The sequence below is a fragment of the Heliangelus exortis genome, chromosome 2, assembly GCF_036169615.1.
Source record: "Heliangelus exortis chromosome 2, bHelExo1.hap1, whole genome shotgun sequence".
Classification (NCBI taxonomy): Eukaryota; Metazoa; Chordata; class Aves; order Apodiformes; family Trochilidae; genus Heliangelus; species Heliangelus exortis.
In genome coordinates, this window is record NC_092423.1 from 23,077,196 (window position 1) to 23,097,242 (window position 20,047).

General features: G+C 37.7%; 1 protein-coding gene across 2 annotated transcripts in view; it reads left to right on the forward strand.

The window, feature by feature from the left end:
• CDK14 (cyclin dependent kinase 14) overlaps positions 1-20,047 on the forward strand; it is a 306,222-nt gene that overhangs the window by 44,888 nt on the left and 241,287 nt on the right. Inside the window, exon 1 of one of the 2 annotated variants that reach the window (XM_071735201.1) lies at positions 14,204-14,477. The exons of the other annotated variant lie outside the window; for it this stretch is intronic. The gene's annotated coding sequence lies outside the window, so the exon portion shown is untranslated. Of the gene's footprint in view, positions 1-14,203; positions 14,478-20,047 lie in introns of those variants that run through there. 2 annotated transcript variants of the gene reach the window in all.

Below are 20,047 nucleotides of genomic sequence, written 5' to 3' on the forward strand. Positions count from 1 at the left end.
AATGAACTCAAAATAAATTGAAAAAAACCCTAAGAACCGAGTCTACTGTGCAGGTTGTATAAAATGTACTGATAAGTGAAGTCATGACTTTTACAGTTGCAAGGGAGGTGAAACAAAGCCTGGAGTCATGTGCAATGACTTTCTATTTGTCTTCTGAAACCTCATTACACTTCGTCTATCTATTGCCTGTATTAATCCTGGTCCACTAATGCTAATTCTTGGAGACTAAATGCAATATATTTCTGCTTTTTTCTGACTGTCATCATGAAGATATCACTTCTACCCATATCAGTCAGTGCATTGTTTGTGGCCTTTAATTTCCAGTTGCTACTCCTCAAGGCTAAGCTAAATTTTTTGTGAATTAAATCCAAGCAATGTTGATGTTCTAGTGAAAGTTTTGGGAGAAAGAGCCGTGTTAGCTCCTCTGAGAGCAGAGAGAAAAAAGATTGTTTTTTGTTTTTTTTTTTAATATGTTTAACTTGAAATATGGTGGAGGCTAAGAGTTAAAGTTGAGATTGTTCAGTGTAAGCTTGTAACAGGCCCCACTTAAGACCCTTCTTAAACAGTGTCAGCCCTAAACCTGCTAATGAAGTAGTTTAGGTAATGCACTGTCAGTGCAAAATGTGCTCAAATATTTTTGAGAAATCCTCAGTTAGGTCAGTGAGCCTAAGTGACGTGGGGTGTGGGGTTGTGTGGAACTGGAGCCGTGTCCACCTCTGAGCTGGCTGGGTGGATGGTGGTGTGGAAGAAGAAATGTGTGTGTGTATAGTTGTGTAGAGTTATGTATGCATATGCGTGTTTTCTAGCTGAAAACAAATACAAATGAAACAAAAATCCACTTTATATAAAATGTATTTTAAGAATGCCTACAAGGAGTCAAGTGATGGTGGAGATGAATCCACGCTGACCCTGCAGTACCTGTAGTGCGATGAGCAAGCAATTCTATAATGTGATTACATTTCACATTAAGCTGAGTGAATTACAGCACTGAAGCACTGAATTACTTTTCTCTGAAGTGTGTTGTGTACTTGTGGCATGAGTCAATTCTAGGGCTTTCCAAGTAAGTGCTTTGTGGTGATGGCTGCTTTGCAATCAATTGCTGTTTAGAACTTATTAAGAAACAAATTCTTTTTTAAAGGGAATGTTGTGATAGAGGCATATTTTAATAGACTAGTGAAATTTTGGAAGGAGGATGTGAGAGTAGTAAAGGTGACATGCTTCTGGTATTGTGCATATGCCTCATATCTCATTTTAATACTGATTCTTGATGCTAATGTTAAGCCAAGGTTTAATAGCAGACTTAAAAACATCGAGGTTTTTCTATTGACTGGAAGACAGTAAAGCAACATTGAAGGCAATGCTGTTATTGGAGTTTTCCTACCTGATAGCAGAATAAAATTTGTGCAAAAGGTTAAGACTAAATCAATACATAAGATTTTGCAGTACTTCTAACCTCAGAACCAAGTTGTATTCAAATAATTTCTTCTCTCGGAGAAAGTGCTGTGATGCCTTTGGCAAGTTATTAAACATCTGAGCCTTAATTTTCCATCTGAAGGAGAAGGAAATTATTATCTTTCTCAGTGAATATTGAAGATCCATTTCTTAACACATCTTAAAGATATTCAGAACAGTACTAGGAAAGGAGGACGGCCCTGAGAATACAAAGATGAAGTCAGACAAAAGTTATTCACTATTGCTTTCCTTTGCTCCTGTAACACAAGGAAGTTTTAGCCTGTCTAATGTGTTTGGGGTTTTTTGTTTGCTCGTTTGTTTATTGGTATGTTTTTTTTAGCCTTTTGGTCAAAAGCAAAGAAATAAACCTTTGCTAAGACTGAAGTTTGGCACACTCATATGAAAGAGTGCTTTATTTCTGATGTTTTAAGTGTAATGGCCTTCATATGATGGTGTAAGGAAACTTAGCCACTAGAAAATGGCTAACAATTCTGCTCTTAAAATATGTTATGATGGTAAAACCACATTTGGCAGTGAAAATTAACAGGCAACGTTGCACCATCCTACAGTTTTCCTAACTTTTATAGTAAAATAATGAAGGAAATCTGTTTTAATTTTATACTTTAGGAAAAAGGAGTGTAATAATTATTTTTTCACGTTAATGCATTAGTTGAACTTAATGCCAATACTCCGGTTTTGTGGGTTTTTGCTTGCATTGTAAGTGCTTGCAAAATAAGTGGGTTTTTTATTTTATGCCTTTCTTTTTTCACACATATCTTTAAAAATCTGCTGATAGGTGGCTTTTTTCTACTACCAATATACAGACTTTACAGTGCCTTGTATGGAAATGGGTTCATTCCTGTAATTGGTATTCATTTTTATGACTTTGACTTGAGATTTTGGTTAAAGAACAGCTGTTTGATAAGGGCAAGCTTAATGTTGTTTATATTACCTGGGTTTAAAATGAAAAGCAGCAATTAAAAAATGTAAATGAATATTTCTGGAAAGTGACCCCAGGGATGCACTTGATGTGTGTTGTTCGCTACAGTTTGTGCAATGGAGGTGTATTATGCAGTTAAATATTCAATGATGTCTTGCCCCTTGCCTTCTCAGAAGTTGAGCTTTAGGGGAATACAGTTGGCAGAATAAAAATAAAGGCTGAAGTATTAATTTAGTGCAAGCAAATCTCCAACCCAAGCCCCTTGACATTTGAGATCATATCAAACAATGCACCAAGTCTGAAACCTGCACTGTCCCAGAGTTTCACAGAGACTGCTACATGCTCTCACCTAGTAACCTCTCCTGCTCCCTGTCTTGTGAAAGAGCCTCTGTAATTTCTTCATTTGCATTGAAATGGCTTGAGAAATGGCAGCAATCAGGCCTTGCATAATCCTTGGAATAAAGTGGCTTCAAAGGCTGTTTCATTTGTCTTATGATAGACACCTGCTAATAGCAGGGGAAAACAAGGAATCATAGAATCATAGAATCCTAGGGGTTGGAAGGGACCTCGAAAGATCATCTAGTCCAACCCCCCCTGCCAGAGCAGGGCCACCTAGAGTACATCACATAGGAACGTGTCCAGGCGGGTTTTGAATGTCTCCAGTGAAGGAGACTCCACAACCCCCCTGGGCAGCCTGTTCCAGGGCTCTGTCACCCTTACAGTAAAAAAATTTTTCCGGATATTCAACTTGAACCTCCTATGCTCCAATTTACACCCATTACCCCTTGTCCTATCACTGGTCACCACTGAGAAAAGCCTAACTCCATCTCCCTGACACTCACCCCTTACATATTTGAAAACATTGATGAGGTCACCCCTCAGTCTCCTTTTCTCCAAACTAAAGAGACCCAGCTCCCTCAGCCTTTCCTCATAAGGGAGATGTTCCACTCCCTTAATCACCTTAGTAGCTCTGCGCTGGACTCTTTCAAGCACTTCCCTGTCCTTCTTGAACTGAGGGGCCCAGAACTGGACACAATACTCAAGGATAAGAAAATTAGTCTAAGTATTCAGTTGTGGGATAAAAATTTATGTCAGACCTCTGTAAATACTACTGGCAGCTTTTGCTGGTAGACATTTTATCAGCCAGTTCTCAGTAAGCCAACATTAAGCTACACTTTCTGAAGACAGATTTGAATTGCTTGACCACGAATTTCCATCTGTTTTTTTAAAAAATACAAAGCCAGTAAGTAGGCCTATCAAAAAAACATTGTGCAAATCATTTTGGTTTCAGTGCTTGTTTGAAGCAGAAATGCACCAGCCTAGACACGAGAATGGGCTTTGAGGGATGAGATGGAGGGCATTCTTTATTCTTTATGCTGAATAAAAATCCTAATTGTTCTGCTTGCTTTCTGTCCACATCCAAGAAGGAGTGCAAGGGCATCCCAGAGTCACTGTGACTCTGGTGAGGATGGAATGGTGTGACTGGTGTGATGTTTGCTGCATCAGTTTTATTGTCTCAAACATATCAAGTTTTTCAAGGGGCAGTCATCATTCCAAAAAGGATATTTCTGATGCTTTGGTTATTTTATCTAAGTTTTCCGAAACTTGGCACCTTGAGAATATTCTTAGTGAATGCATGTTGGAGACTTGTTGAAACGTAGCTAAAACTTTCCAGGATTTCATGTTGTAGAAGTACACTGCAACTCTTTATTAGGTCTGTGCTAACCTAGTTGTGTGTATGCTGAAACGTGAGGAGGGACTTCCATCTAAAAACCAGACTGCTGCTGCGACACAGCCCCTCACGTTTCAGGTGCAGATCTGAAGCACCTGGAGGGGGTGAGAACAAGGATGCTATTTTTGCCCTGACTATGTTCAGGGCTTCTAATATATGCAGAAAAATAAACCTATCAAGGAATTTGGAGGGTTCAGAAGGGTGGTGGAAAAGGGCATTGGTGTGTATGCTTATGGTCAGAGGGTAAGGGCGTAAGAGCGGGTATGGAGGGCAAGGAGCAAAAGCTGTAGCAGAAACAGTTTTAGGGTGAATGGGCAAGAATTTAGAAGTGTAGGGGAAGATAATCTGGAGCACAAGGTCCTTTTGGGAATTCAGATCTTTCTGTGGAATCCTCAGTCTTCCTGTTCTGTTTCAGCAAATAGGTATGTATCACTTTGATAGGTACATCCTACACTCAGCTGATCCATTTTGGGATGGAAACTGTCACTGTTGTCACTGTTTAAACTTAGGTGCAGAAATCTGTGATCCCGTCTTTCTGTTAACAATATAGCTGCAGATTAATCTGTATGATAGAGATCTGTATCATCAGGTGTTTTAGGGGAAAGTGCAATGTTGCATACAATGGATTTGAACCAAAATGCACTCTTAAAATTTAGCTTTAGCTGTGAAGACTGTTTCTTGCATTTTACTTATTTTTTTATACTGAGGTTTCTGTTTTGCCAGTCGTGACATCTTAATCGTGAGTCTCATAACCTTTGTTCTTGTTCTGAAATGTTTAGAATTTGGCATTTATGTAAAATTTTTCTTAGCATTTCAAAAGTAACTGAGAGATGAGATAAATGTGTGTTCTGAAAACCTACTTAAAATTGTATTGGAGATGTTGAATGTGCCTTGCAAGCTACTATAATAGAATGTTTTTTTATTTTCCGTTTTTCGATTGACCAAGTAGGGGAACAGGACCCAGGGGGGCTTGACACATGAATTCTTCTTATGTTGCTGACACTGGCCTCCAGAGAAATTGGGAAAGATGGTATCCTCCTTCCCAGAGTTGTGAAAAATGTGATAAAACCAATTAGCCATCTGTGAATGTATTGTAATAGGTGGTTTGTGCTGTCATGGGCAGTGAAAGAAGAGCCAGCCTTTTGTGTGCTTATCTCTCAATGTACTGGTTCCACTGAAGTTAATGAGTCTCCCCAGAAATATAAACACATCAGGTATAAGTGTAGAGTGTGAGATGTATATTTTTATTGTAACATTTCAGATAGAAACTGTTTATTTGTGAGGTGTCAAATCTGTGCTTGGCATATGAAATACAGAGGCAGCTATAAGATATTTTGAAGTAATCTTATGTGTGTTTTTTTTATATCACTGTGGCTTCAGTGGAATCTTAGAATTATTCTTGTCTGAATTTTTATTGCCTTAGTAATTGTATCTGCTATTACTCAATCTTTTTACATTTAAAGTATTTCCACAAACTTTTTTTTTTTTTTTTTTTTTTGAGGACAACTAGATATCCTATTAAACATATGAGCCCTTAATTTTGTAAGCTTTAAAAGCACTGCAGGATTTTTGTCAGTCATTTTTTGTCAAAATTGTGTCAGGCAGCAGCCATAATGTTATGCTGGAGTACCTCACCCATCTGTATTTTCTCAAAGACATCCATTGCTCTTGGGAATCATACCTCAAAAGAGTTGTTTTGCAGCATTTACATTTCTGAGGCTTTCAAACCTTTCCTCAGTGAAACTTTAAATTGCAGTTTGTCCTTGTAACGCTCTAGGGGGAAACATAATTTATGTTTTGAAGCTTCTCCTGTTCTAGACTTCTTTTTCCACTTACTATTCTTAACTTAGTGTAGTATTGTTTTTAATGTTCAACATTTCTTTTGCTCCTGTTTCTGTAAAAGTTTCTGGAAATGAAGCATTTTATCCAATAAAAGGGGGATCTCTGCGTAGAATCATAGAATATTTCAAGTTGGAAGTGACCCTTAAGGATCACAGAGTCCAGCTCTCTGCTCCTCACAAGACTACCTAAAACTAACCGGATGAGTAATGTTATTGTCCAGGTGCTCCTTGAGCTCTGACAGCCTTGAGGCCATGACCACTTCCACAGGGAGCCTGTTGCAGTGGTTGACCACCCTCTCAGTGAAGAATCCAATGTCCAATCTGATGTTCCCCTGACACAGCTTCAGACCATTTCCTTGCCCCTCTCACTGGCCATTTAGGCTGCTGTGTACACTGGATTGGTTTTCCTTTGGGTGACACCTCAAAATCTGAGTAAAGAATTCCTAATTTTACATGGGAGGCATATTGTTGTTCACTGGCATTAAGTGAGGCCAGCACAACCTGGCTGAAGGTGGAATGCTTTAGCTGTATTTCAGGCAATGTTTCTCTCACAGCATGAAAGAAACACAAATTTAAAGCAATCATACTGTGAACTAACATTATATTTCACAGATCATGAAATATATTTCATAGAAAGAAAAGATATCTGAGAGCGCATAACTAAACTGACAAGTACATGTCTTGCTACAAGTTTCCTCTTGGCTGTTTCTTTTTAATGGCATCACTACAGTTTTCTTGGTTCTCCTCTTACCTCACAGCTTCTGAAACTCCCTCACTGAAACAGAAGACAAGGGAGGGTGGGGTTTCCTGCCCCCTTTCACTTGATTAGGTGGCCAGCTTTGCCATGGATGCTTATCTCACTTCTCTGACTGTAAAGAGTTTAGTACAGTGGAGTTCTACTTTAATGACTAGGCTGCTAGTCATAAAATTTTATTTTAAAATTTTAATTAAGAAGACATCTTACTAATTGGAAAACTAACAGAACAATCAAGTATCAGTGCATCTGCCTCCTAAGAGAAGTTTAACATACACATCATGAAGAAATGCTGTTCACTGCTGTATGATTTTGTCCATGAACTACATAGCTCATGCTGGCTCATTTTTTGAGAGTTTATTTGTTCCTTCCTAGAAAAGAATGTAAGATTTTTCTTAAGAAAATATCTGAAACAATACATGGTTATAATTTTAGCTGCATGCAGATAGTCATGAGACCTCTTAGATTATGAGAATGACTGATTTAAAGGGGTTTGGCTTTGTTTTGTGGTACATTAATGAATTTTTTTCATAGTAATCATCTGCTAAATCAGTCAGAAGTTAAATATAGTACTAGCTTTCTTTTCCCCCACAGAAGAATTTGCAAGTGGGTTTAGTCTTGTGAGAGTTCTGAAGAAGGAAGTGTGTGTCTGAGCACCAAGACAACCATGCTTCAGGAGAAATGCAAGATGGTTGGGTACATGCAGCTGTTAGATACCTTCTGGGATGGCAAAAAAAAGTGCTGTATGGTGGTTTTGATGTATGATGAATAACCTGTACAAGTGGGGTTTTTTTTGGTGTTTGGAATCAAACATTCCCCCCTACACCCCTCCACACAGACACACATTTCCCCATCCCAAATACTACAGAGGATTCTCATGCAAAACTGTAAATGCTCAGGTATTTTTGTATACTTTCTGGCTTAAAACATTTTGTGCTCTAAATCCTGTAGCAGAGATTTAAATGAAGGAAGATATCCATTCTTGTCAGTTCTATGGAATTATATACTTGTTCTGTCACAAGCCTTAGTTTCTTCTCTTTTCTCATGTGCTAGACATTCTTTGACTTGATGAAAGATAGATAGAAGATAGATTAATAAATGTATTTTTCCATGTCATTTAACCACAAGAAGTTTAATTTGCTTTTGAAGTTGTTAGACAGAAACAGTGTATTTCCTTTAAACTTCCAAATAAAATTTTAAGAAATTACTGAATTTCTGAAACAAGATAATGAAATTTATGTATCTGAAATTAGTATTTAGCTCCTTTTTTTAATTATTAAAATCTTTAAGGCTTCACAAATTTTCTTGATAGGCCTCATATTTGCTCTTGAGGTGAATAGGACAAATCTGTTGTATCAGTCCATTCCAGCCCTCTGTATGCTCCATCATATGAAAATCCATATTCACAAGAAAAAAAATCTACTTCACAAGTAAGTATCTCCAGTGATTATGGAGAATATACACTAATGGGTTCTAGCTCCTGAGATGCTGGAGGAGGAAAAAAAAACATTTTGGTGGAATTTCCGGTACTGGTGGGTGCTCTGTGAACATGTAAGCTGCAGTGGCTGTGCTGCCACTAGCTGTATGTATTTTGTAGAGGTAGTTTTTATAGTACAAGGAAGAGGGGTTTTTTTTCTCTTGTCCTTTCTGAAGTTTCATGTCTTCTGCAGCTCACTTCTGCTGAGATGCTTTCTATTTCTCGCCTAATATGCCCTGGGAAAACAGATAAGCTGCTCAACATGCATTAAAGCTTTATCAGCTTCTGGACTGAAGTGCCCTTCAATGAGAATGCCCAGGTGAACGCAGCCCTCTTGTCTGAATTGCTGAGATAAAATGGGACAAGAAAAGCAGTCTGCAAGGGGCTAGTGACCCAGACAGTAAAGGGCTTTATAGGTCAAAACCAATACTTCATATTTAACCAAAGAGCAGATAAATATTCGTGCAATACCTGTAGTTCTGGTGCTTGTTTTCTGTGAGTACTTGAGTCAGCATTGCATCAGGTAGAGGTTTGACATGCTTTTTTGGTGTACATAGTTCTATACAAATTCAGTTAGTAAAGAACAAGAGTTTGGGTGATTGCAGTGAAACTCTTGTCCGTTAGGCAGTACAATCTTCTACACGAAAACAGCTGGAAGGAGGGGAGATGACTGTCATAAGAATGAATAATGTTCCTAAATCAGGTACTACTTGACTGTTTATTTTTTTGTCAGCAGCTTCTTTAATTTCATACCACTCTACCATCTAACTTAGTGTTTCTCTACCATCAGATTTTCCTATCATTGTGATTTGCTTATGCATTTGTCACACTGGTTGCATATGCCATGTAGAACAGGTAAAATTTCCCTTTTTGAGACTTAGGGGGGAATGGCAAATAACCCTCCTGGTGGAAGGCAAAGACGCGGAAGAGGCATGAAAAATTGGAACATGGAAAAAAGGTACTGTGTAGTTGAACTCCCAAAGTGGCCCAATCATTTTTCAGTATAGTCTATTTGGATGATAAACAATAGTGGCATTTCCCACTGATACGTACAAAGTGATGCATGTGAAGAACTTAACTGCAGCTATGCTTGTGTAATGGTGAGTCTAAACAAATTACTTTATTCCAGATAAGAATTATAGGGTCACTGGATAATAGCTTGAAGATAGTGACTCAGTGTTCAGCATTAATCTAAAAAATAAGTAAACCTTGAGAAAGGAATAGGAAAAGAAATTCGCCGTCATGTTCTTGTAGAAATCCTGCTTGTGTAAATATCATATCAAATATTAATCATCATAAAACAAAAATGACACAAAAGATTACACAGAGGGATAAGACAACAATGATGTTAGAAGTTCAATATAGCTTCCACGGAGCTGAAAGAAATAGAGGAAGACCCATTGGAATGTAAAACAAAGAACTGAGAGAGAATAGATAGTAACCTCTAAGATCACAAGCTGAATTTATGCTGATGATGAGGGAGTAGATGTGCAAAGTTTCTTTTGCTGCTTTGTAGTTCTTACTTAGTGACAAATAATGAGGTTATTTTGGTTCTCAGGAGGAGTGGTTTCAAACTGCTCAGTGTTGTGTAACTCTCTACCACCTGAGGCCAAAGGTGTAAATGAGTTAAACTGGTCTGAATTTAACCTTTGAACTACAAAGTAAACTGCTGGTGGTTAGAAAGATATACAGGAGAAGGGGTCACATTTATCTGTCCTTATACTCTGACAAACTTGATTGCTTTCAGAACCAGGCTAGAGGAACTTTTATTCTGACTTTGTATATTTATCATTGTTCATGTTCCTCTGACATCTTAAAATTATGTTAATATTAAAAAATTATCTGTTCAGATAACTGGAAGTTTGTAGGGTGTCTAGAGGGAAAGCTGAGAACTAAACCTCCATTTTGCAGAATCACAAGAAAGGAAGTTGATTTGAACAGTATGGTACATCATATATGACCATGGAGTCTACATTTCTTCAGTATAACTCTCTCACTGACATAAACACATTTCTGTCCTGTTACTGTCCCCATAATAATAACACGACAGCCATAGAGACTGATTTAATATAATGCATATTGAATCCATTAAGACATCTGAGATGACAGTTAATCAGTTATCGCTTCTTCCACATGATGAAACGTGTTGGTTCATAGATTGCTGTAATAAACATGTTTTTATAGCATCCCTCAGTAACTTCCTGTGACAAAGAGCAGAACCTTAGATACCTGCCAATGGTACTTCAGATTGGTAGACAGAGGGTGCAGCTTTGGAACTGGAATTCAGTCCCAGCTCCTGGGCTGCTGGTTCTTCTGCCACTTGTCACGTCTTAAAGACAAACATGTGAAGAGTGAAAATATAAACAGGTTGTTACCAGTTAAAAGGAAATAAACTTGTAGGGAGCCTGGAATAATTGCTGAAATTATCTCACGCCTCAAAACACTGTATTGATTAAATGTCATTGTTGTGAGTTTCTTTTATTAGCAGTGGCAGATATCTCTGAAAACAGAACCAGTCAGAGGGTTCCTTATAGGCACTATCTAGAGAAGATGCTTTGTGAGATTCCCTCTGCCCCTTCAGTTTCAGTATTTGGATACCAAATTTCAGGAAGACCAGAATTTAGGGAAATTGCTCTCTAGATTACAGTGGAGATGTGTGCAGGTAAACCTCATATAAGTTCACAGTCATGCAAAGCTCTTGGTTTGGAGTCCTTCATGGTCCCACATGAGAGTGAAGGCAAGAATAATTGTGAGGTTTCCTCATTTCCTTCTTATTGTGAATGTCAACAAAAGATCTCTGACTTTTCACTCGGTTTCTAGGTCAGTGCTTTATTAGTTATTTTAAAGCACAGTCTTCAATCTTCTGCAGATGCTCTGTCAACCTCCTTCAATGCCAAAAGTGTCAACCTTATTTAATGGAGCAGTCATATTCACCTGAACACTCACAGTTGTCTTTCATTGAGAAAATACAGTATAAATTACTTTAAAAATTAGATTAAATTTTAGGCTTCAAGTCAATCCAAGAGCATCTTCCCAAGCTGTTGGATGTTCTGTAAAAGCAGTTTTTATATGTACTGTAGAGGCCACAGAGAAAGCTCTCAAGAGTTCTGGTTAATTTTCTGAAAATAATTTATATGTTGCCTAGGGTAGTTGGCCGTATTATCCTACTTCTGGTACATCTTCAGAGTTTCATCATGTAATGGTCTAGATTGGCTTAAAGCTATAAAGTGGTAGGATGCTTATTTCCATATAACTTCTACCCTTTCCACAGAGATCACCAGGGTCTTCGCCTGTGGAACTCGAATTCATAGATTACATGATCTTTTGCTGTGATCCTCAGTGGATTTTTCACCAGGAATTTTGGTTATCTTTCATAATAAAGCATGTGAGGAAGAGAGAGAGAGGCAGCTGAACAATGCTGGTGAGATTTGGTAGTTCAGTTCCAGCACAAGAGTTGTCAACAGTTCCTCCCCTCCGAAAGTGGTTGCTTTATTGTTTTGCATAACATGGATTCACTGTTTTCACTGTGTGGCAAAATTAGCAGAGAGCCAAATCCTTAAGGACTGAAGTTGTGGCTAAAAGGAGCAACACTTAGAGAAGAAGAATAAAATGGATCCAGTTTTTTCAAATTGGATACTATTAATGTGCAAGCACATCATAGGAATGTGGAGGTTGATTTGGCTTTGTATTTTTTTAACCACAGTAACTTCAATTTTGCACATAAATCTTTTTTTTTACTTAGAAAACCTGAGTTTTTTCGTTGCAATGTAGAAAGACGTCAGGTGAAATATAAAAACCCCAACAAAGCCTTTCATGTGAGTATCTCAAAGTGAAAACTAGGGGAGGTTAAAATTCAGTGCTTTCAAACAAGATGAGAATTTCAGTGTGTGGCATATTTAAACTTGAGAAAAAGATGAAGGCGAATTCATCTTTTTGTGTTAAAGTTTAATTCATTTAGAGAAAGCTTTCTTCTTCTAGCTATAATGCTATAGATGACTCTGAAAAGGGCTATCACTGAGTTTTGTTCCTCTAAGAGATGATCTGTAACAACATATGTAACTCAAAAAAAAAAAAAGCATTTTCAGGGATTCTTCCTTGGGGATTATGCTGATAGCTATTAAAAAGCTATCAATAATTCTTTATAACTCTCCCTAATGAAAAAAATTGTAAACTGTCTCTAGTATTCATCGTGAAAATTTGTAACACAAAATTAATTTCTTTTTTTTCCTGATTAGCTAGGGTTTTGTGGTTGTTCTTTTTCTTTGTTTCTTTGGGATTTTTTGTATTGCAAATATGAGAATTGTCAACCATGTGGGTTTAGGAATTGTATGTCCTAGTAGATTGGTTGGTTTAATAAAAGCTTCTCCACTAAGCCATCCTACTGATTGTTACCATCTTCCAGACAGAGTACACACATTTGAATTTTATACTGCTTGAGTTCTTTGTGGTGTTTCTGAAAAACTGTCGAATAAGATGTGGATTTAAATGTCTTTTTTCCCCTGAGTTCTGTACTGTTCCCCCTCATACTCAGACAAATTTCATGTTGACAGAATAAAGACAAGAAATGTAAATGTTTCGAATGTATTTTCTCTTAATTTACATTGGAAGTCTTTTTATCATGTTTTCTTTGGATCCCAACACTTGAAACACCCAAGGATAAAATTCTGGCCTAGTGAGTGGAAGAAGAAGTGAAGTTCAGGAGAAGTGAAGCCTTCTGTCTGCTTAAAAAGCTAGCAAACTTAGTTGTATTCTGGAATATTCTGTGATTAATATTGGGAAATAGATGAGGGTAAAAAATATCAAGTGCTACTTAATTTTGGGAGCATCTTTGGGAATTTGCTCATGCTCCTCAAGTTTTAGTGTCACTGAAGCTACTAATGCTAGACTGTGTTGTGAACTTTGAGAAGTATTTAAGCATGTGTTCAAGTCTTGGTGACTACAGTGGGACTTGAGCAAATGTGTGGAGTTTCAGCACACTGTGCTTTCAAAGTGGGACTCTATGGGGGAACCTCTTTCCAGTGTGATGTAGGTCACTGGAGCCACCCAGGGCATGTGCTAGGGCTGTGTTTCATCTGCTAGTTAGTAGCACCTCCTTATTACGTAAAAATAAAAAATATTTCTGAGTGTTCAGGATATCATCTCAGTTGAGCTGTGTTCTTTCTCTCCTGAGAGTTTCACTTATGTATATGTTACTGTTCCCTGTCCTAGCATAGTCTGCCCAGTGCTCCCCCAAACCTGGAAGGTTTCTGGGGAGCCAGGAGCCATCTGAAGCACAGGCCAGCAGGGGCTGCTGTAGGAGTAGGAGATGGAGAAGATTTCCTGCTTCCCTTTTGGAAAAACCCTCCTGGAGGGCTTGCTCCTGCACCCTCTCTTGCTTTGTACCACACCCAAGCTCACTTGGGCTCAGCAGTGGATACCCAGCCTGGAGTAGGTCTCTGTCTCTTAACTCACAGCCCTGCATATTTTGTGTGTTCATAAATTAAATACTACTCTTCATCCTTACAATGCTAAAAGTAACTTCAGTGTTCAGATTTTGGCTCACTACATTTAAAAATGCTTTTTCGTATTTATTGTTTCTGTAAAAGTGGACAGTGGCAATACATGGCGTGTATTTCCAGATACCCTTAGATTATCACTTTAATATAATTTGCTACTCAAGAACTTGCTGGTTTCCTTCAGTTCTGGGACGTAATTAAATTGGGGTTGATTAGTTGCATCCTTTTTCTTGAATGCTGATTTTTTTTTTCCTTAATTCCTATGAAATCACCATTAACTATTTTGTTTGCAGTTTGGTATTGGGTTGAGGCAGCCCTACATTGTAAATCAATATATTTTTTAAAAGACTGCTGTAAATTGCCTAGATAGCATATGCATGGTTACTTTGGCTGCAATGCTGCTGCAGAGCCTGGATACTCTGCCTTTCTGGGAACTCCACAGGCAAGTCCATCATATTAAAAAAAAAAAAAAAAATCTTTTCACAAAGAGCATGATATTGCTGGTGAAATTTAGACAGAGAAATACTGTACCCATGGTCCTCATCTGTACCTTTTATATTTTATTCCACTGGGATTCCCCTGTCTTGAGGGATTTCTTTGTTTTCTGCTTTAGATTTCCCCCTTTCTTAGCTGTAGTACAGCCGTACCGTTTCAGCTTGCTAGTGCAGAAAGATGTTGTGAATTCAGTTGCTGAATGAGGCCGGCCTGACTGCAAACACCAACATTGCTAGAGAGATGTCAAAGAGTTGCAGGTGAATCTAACCTGATCTGGGCAACAGCAAAACGGTAAGATGGGGCTTCTTTAAATCTCTGGGATTAATTGGGTGCTGGGGCTTCCTGTTTCAACCTGAAGCCTAGTTATCACATGCTTCCAACTTAAACAGGATTCATTCTGTGCATATCAGGGTGGGTTTTTTTCGGGAATGGTTAAAAACCAGGCAGAGGGAGGCGGTGGGAAGCTGGGAACGCCACATGAGACCTCTCGGCAGCAACCCTGGTGAGAGTCCCTGGCAGCACTGCCTGCGGTTTGTAAATATCAGGGAAAAGGTAGGGGAAGGCTTAAAAGCAATGCTTTTCTTGATACAGCTTTGTATTTCTCTCTCCAGCAGCCGTATTTATTATTGTATTAAGAGAGTAGTATGGGCAATTTTTTCCGATATATGCTTGGCTGAACGCCCTCTGGGACAAGTGAGTGAAGGACGTGATCAGCCACTTTTTCATCTCTGCTAACAAGTCTGTGCATCTTGCTGGATCTGAATAAATGTCTTTATCAGTTACAGATTTGCTTGGTGGTGGAAGATAAAATTAAAATGATCTTTTATAAATACATACTATATCGTGGACGTCATATCTTTTTGCCTTGTTAACCACTTACTATTCAATTTCTCTTGCAGGCTGCCTTTATTTAATAAAACAAAAAGCAAGGTAGTCATTTTAAGTAGTCGTTCTTGAATGCTTATATAGGAGTGTGTTGGCAGCAGTTTCGATCTTAGTGGAATATTTCAGTGTTAGAAAGCTTAGAGCAGCAGTGTGCTCAGGGAAAAAGAGGAGGAAAAAAGCAGCAGTTATAATTAGTACAAGAGAGAAAGAATGTATAGAATAATTTGAAATATTTTTGGTGTCTTAACTGACAGCCAGTGTGTTTCAGTTGTAGATCAAACTGGAGATTAATCTCAACAGAACATCAATGTAATTGAACAAAAAAAATTATTTCAATATCTGGTCTGGCATTTAAAGAAAACCAACTGTGGTAGTAATGGTAGAATGATGAAATATGTTTTTTGCTGTTACTAGTCAAGGGTAAAAGCAGATAGTTTTATTTCTAGAGTATTGTGTTTATACTTTATGCAGTATGTGAATTATACTTTAAGAAGAGATCAGTTGTATATCAAGGTGGGATCAAATAACGAGTTTGACAGCAATTCATGTTTGTTTTTTCTGTACTTGCCAATTAAGGAGCTTATCTTCTTAAACAGTGAATACGATTAAAGGGTGAATATCCAGCCCTATCTCAATTATTTTCTGAAGTCTTCATTATTATTTTTCTGGAGTTCCTTGTTTAAAAAGAATTTTAAATGTGTGACACTTGATGTACTGCAATGTAAGCGACGTGAAGTCAGCTCTTTCACACTGTATACAAACTTAATTTGCATAGTTTTGTCTTGTAAAGTAGAGATGCTATTTTTTGGTGAAGACTACCCTTGGATGTTTCTAATACAATAATAATTTTATCTGCAAGCCTTTTTAATGGACATTTTCCTTTGCTTATGCTGTCTTAACTACTAATAATTGCAAACCTTCAGTGCCATTGTTTAATACACAGAAGTAGCCCAAACACTTGTGCTTGCTCTCATGCTGTACAAAGAATGAAAGTCCAGAAACTCTTAGGCAGATGTGATTTTTTTTAAAGCAGATTTTAAATTAGGGCATTTCTCAGTGATATTTTCTTGTCTGTATATGCATGTGAAAGTTGTTGCTCCCACCAGCTTTCCTATCCCAAATGTTTTTCTTTCCAAATGTAAAACCATCAGCTCTGTTCACCGTGTTACTGCTGTCTCTGGGTTTCACCCATTTTAGTTTTCCGAGCTAAGAAAATCAGTAACATTTCAGACATTTTTTTATTGATAAATATTCCCTATGCTAAAATTTAGCTAAACAGAGATCCCAAATTAATATTTGGAGGAAAAAAACATAATGTGGAAAACATGATGAAAAGTTAAAAATGTGGATGGGAAAGGTAAGAAATGCATAGTTTAATAGGATGTAGTTCTGTGTGCTCTGTAAAGATTGCTGTCTTCTCTGTGTGGATCAGTTCTGTAGTGAGGCTGAGGTCTGTTGCAACAGGATATAAGCACTTACCTGAGGAGAGAATGTTTGCCATAGTCTCCTTCCTGTCCCTGACTCCAGGTAGGAAGAACTTCAAAAAGCTGTTGTTGAGCAGAAAAATCATCTGCACATGCAAAGGAGGTTAAGCCAGCCTTTGGAAATCCTATAGCAAAAATGGTCAGCTTACTATCTCTTTTTTTGTTGTTTTTTTCTGTAAATCCTAAGCAGAATTAAGCAAGAAAAAAACCCGCTAAAACCAAACCCACACAGGTTTTTGAGCATTTTTCACCTCACACTCAGGTGGACTGTTTAAAAAGATGACTCCTGAGCAGGTGCCATGCTCAGGAAAGTAGCTTGTGTTTCTCTGAGACCCCACAGCCTTGAAAATGGACAGTGCTGTTGGAAGGGCCTGGTACCAGTCCGCAGCACAAGTGGACCTGGTTGGTCCCAAGGCTCATCTGGCCTGGGCACTGCCAGAGGGAGTCACACAGCTCCGCTGGGCTCCGGCTCCCAGAGGCAAGAGATTATTTTGTCCTTTAAGGGAAATCCTTGCATGGTGCCAGATTTTTTTACCTCATGCAGGTTTTGATGTGCTGTCCTGGCCTGACCTCTGTGGTCGGCAGGAATTTGCTGGGGCAAGAGCGGGTGTGGATGCTGGGTCAGGTGAGGCTTCAGGCTGACACACTGAGTAACTTCTGTGTAAATGTGGAGGTAGACGTGACTCCTAAAGCCCACAGGAGCTGCTAGGAGAGTTCTCTTAGGGTTATTTCCCTTTGAAGTCCTGGCAAAATATACAGCCATCAGGCAGTGCTATACATGGTTTGTAAACTGAGTTTGATAATATTGGTGTTAAAATTTTCCTAAATGTTTCAGTTATGGATTCAATAATTGCAGCTTAGTTGAAGTGAAGGAGCGTATTCTAGCAAATAGGAATGGAAACAACAGAGAAATCGTGTGATACTGGTATTCCAAAGTCTAGTTTTGAACTAAAGAAAAATAAAAGTGGTGTTCTTAAACTGGGAAGAACAGGTTAAATATTATGTTTGCTGAGCTTGTATTCCCTTAGGTAGGTCCACACTGACTTCTAACATCTTTAATTAGGTTTCTCTTTGGATAACATGGCAGGAAGGTACATCAGTTAAGTTCATTAGTTAAGGAATAGACTTAAGTACTTTACTTTTTGAAAGCCTACTATCACCAAGTTAATGTCAGAAAAGCTTCTCCCAGTAGCAACTCCACCAGTCAAGAATGATAAATTAAGTTGTTGGTATATTTTCAGAATTATGGATTATGTACCTCTCTTTCATTTGTGGCATATTTTTCACTGATATATTTTGTTCTATTCCCTAATGTAAGCCTACAAATAGTTCTGGATTTAGCAATTTCGCAAAAAGCAAGCAATGAAATAACAATTTAACATTGCATTTTGATTTCAAGGGGGGGATTTTGTGTAAGACTTTTGGATCAACACTTTAAATATGTAATTTTACCTCTATAAAAATAACTTTAGGGCTTTTCCCTCTATTGCTGTTGAACTGAAGTAAATTGTGATTTTGCTCTTTTGTTTATTGTATTTCTGTGTGAATGGCTTTCTCTGAAGTTCCTGTCCAGTTATGGGCAGGTCCACAGAGGATGCAGAAGTAGGCAGTTTTATCTGGTTTTATCTTACTGCAAGATAGAGTGCTAGGCAAAAATGGTGTGAAAAATAGGAGGAGTTTTTTTGTTTTAACTTGGAAAATTCATTATTAGAGTTTGGGTAAGCTAATACTCTCTTGAAACTTGCTGTGTTATCCTGCAGACCAGGTGATCTGTTGCAGCTTCTGAATGGAAAAGTTTTGTGATAAACTTCAGCTATATAAAGTAATCTAAGCTAATAGCAAACTTATTAGCAAGCTTTTGACCCAGTCTTTATCATTCTATCCTGGAAATTGTACAGAACTAATTTTATATGCATTTTGTTTTTGTTGTATAGGATGTTTATAATTGAATATTAAATTTTCTACACTTACCTGAAGAGGAAGGTACCAAATTTTTCCAAGTGAGCAGTAAGGATGTAAAACCACAATACACTTTTTGTGTATTGTGAAAGCTCAACTTCATTTAATTAATTTCTGGTGCTTTTCTGCCTACAGGCTTAGCACATTCAAATATGTCCTCTCCTAGTTTATTATATCTTTTTCTAAGTGCAAAGAAAATTTATTTAGACCTGCAGAGAATATGTGTAAAATATGCTTGCCCAGACTTCCCTATAAATATTGCATTTTAATGAACAAATGGGTTCTGTTGATAAATATTGGCTATAGAAATCTTAATTTAATGTTGTGCAAAAAAGTTGTCTTGGAAAGTTCTACAGTTTAATGATGAGGCTGGTTGGTTGTGCTGCTGCCTGGGGAAGCAGTGGAACCACCACCCATAGCTTTCAAGTTGGCAAGGAATTCCCTGTATTTGGCAAAGTAGTTCAGATACATAAAATCATATAATTATAAAATGTGATTATATTCTGGTAGGCAGCCGTGCAGAGAAAGCCATGCAAAGTATCTGCAGTCAGTCTCAGTTTTGTGAAAAACTTTAATGAGGAAGCTAATGTACTGCAAGTGTGGAAGACTTCTTACTGATGTTCTAAATTCATTGAAAGATGTGTTTTTTGACCAATTTGATTGTTTATAGAAAGTGATTCAAGATCAACTCAGTTTCAGAGGTGCAAATTGCCATCAAATGCAGAAGGCTTGGCTGTTTTGTACTGTTACAGCTTTTTCTTGAGAATTGATTTGAGCACAGTCATAAGTCCACTGCAGCACATGTTTTTGTCTGAGCACATCAAAGCAGCAGCAATTTTCACTTCTCTGTTGAAATAACTTGTTTTCCAAAAGTTGAGCATTATTTCTATGCTGTTCAGAGAGTTCTTATAAAATTACCATCCTTACAATGATCTCTTCCCACTCTCAGTTTGAAACCTCTCCATTTTAATTTTAACAACTTTAGATGCTATCATTTTCATTATACCCTCAGACAAAATTCTGAGTTGTGGGACATAGTGTGTTTGCAGAGATGCTGCCATTTTTAATTTTTTTTTTTTTTTTTTGCACTGTTGCACATTATGTACTGAGAAGCAAGGTTAATCATGCTTCCATACACCTTTTTGCTTTGAAAGTTATTGTGCTACTGCAGGTCTGAGAAATCTGCAGGAGCTGCCAGAAAATTTGTTTAAGATTTTTCATTCAAGTTTTACAGAGTTTTGTAACTAGTTCATTTATCTGAGCAAGAAAAAAAAAAAAAAAAAAGAAAAAAGAAGTCTGTTCTGTATGAGATCCAAATGAGGTCTTTCTTAATTTAATTGCTGTGAAGCTGTATTTCTCATCCTTGTCTAAACTTTTAAACTTTCATGAAAGAAAGCCATGGCAGAAAGGTCATGGATGGCTGTTACTAAGATTTGTTTGGGATTGAGTTGGAATATAGGTTATGCAAAGCTCTGGAGAGTACTCACACAAGAGAATAACAAAGTTGAAGCTCTTTTTCTGTCTATACATTTA